This window comes from Octopus bimaculoides, chromosome 17 (genome assembly GCF_001194135.2).
Source record: "Octopus bimaculoides isolate UCB-OBI-ISO-001 chromosome 17, ASM119413v2, whole genome shotgun sequence".
Lineage (NCBI taxonomy): Eukaryota > Metazoa > Mollusca > Cephalopoda > Octopoda > Octopodidae > Octopus > Octopus bimaculoides.
The window spans coordinates 27,319,302-27,320,328 of NC_068997.1; the positions used below are offsets into that span (position 1 = coordinate 27,319,302).

The 1,027-nt window shown below is 40.8% G+C and overlaps 1 protein-coding gene across 1 annotated transcript in view; it reads right to left on the reverse strand.

Annotated features, from left to right (window-relative positions):
• Positions 1–1,027, reverse strand: part of LOC106869454 (A disintegrin and metalloproteinase with thrombospondin motifs 9-like) — an 11,403-nt gene that overhangs the window by 448 nt on the left and 9,928 nt on the right. The gene's annotated exons all lie outside the window — the stretch shown is intronic.

Here is a 1,027-nt window from a genome sequence, read left to right on the forward strand (position 1 = left end):
ATATTTCAGGTGAATTTCGAGATCCTTAATAACTGATGTATGCTCTTAAATAATTTTCTACTTATTTCAGACAGAAAACATTCTTGAAGCATAGGTGCCGTTAATTATGAACATGACAATAAAAGGACCTTCGCTTACTTTTCTTGCATGAGTTCAAGCTTGGGCACAATGCTTCCTAAACTGCTGCCAATATCGACAGAGCATGGGGAGAGAGGTCTACAAGTGATCGCTCAGTATGAAGGGGGTTTCAGAAATTCTGTAGTGGTGATGAGAGCCTTGAAAATGAAGAAGGTTGAGGGCGGTCATGCAGTCTTGACAATGAACAATTGCAAGCAATTGTTGAGCAAAAGTCACGTCAAAGTGTCAGCAGCACTTGGTGTCGGTATTGGCACTTGGTGTCTGCAGAAGATTGGTAAGATGGAAAAGCTCGATAAATGGGTACTGCATGAGCTCAATGAAAATCAAAAAGTTTGGCGTTTTGAAGAGTGCTCCATGCTCTTTCTGCGAAACACTAATGATCCTTTTCTTGACAAAATAGTCACTTGTGACGAAAAGTGGATCCTTTATGTTAACCGTAAATGATCAGGTCAATGGCTTGATCGTGATGAGTCCCCCAAACATTTCCCAAAGTCAAAGTTGCATCAACAAAAGATTATGGTGACTGTCTGGTGGTCTGCAATTGGTGTTGTCCATTACAGCTTTCTGGAAGCCAATCAGAGCATTACAGCAGAGGTTTACTGCAATCAACTCGCTGAAATGCATGCTCACTTGCAAAAAATGAGACCTGCATTGGTGAATCGACATGGCCCAATTCTTCTCCACGATAATGCAAAGCCACATGTTGCAAGAATGACCCTCCAGAAACTCACAGACTTGGGATACGAGACTTTAACACAACCTCCATATTCTCCTGATCTTCCACACACTGACTACCATTTTTTAAAGCATTTAAACGCGTTTTTAAGTGATAAAACTTTCAGGTTCAAACCATAGGTGGAGTCAGCTTTCAAAGATTTCTTAACATCAA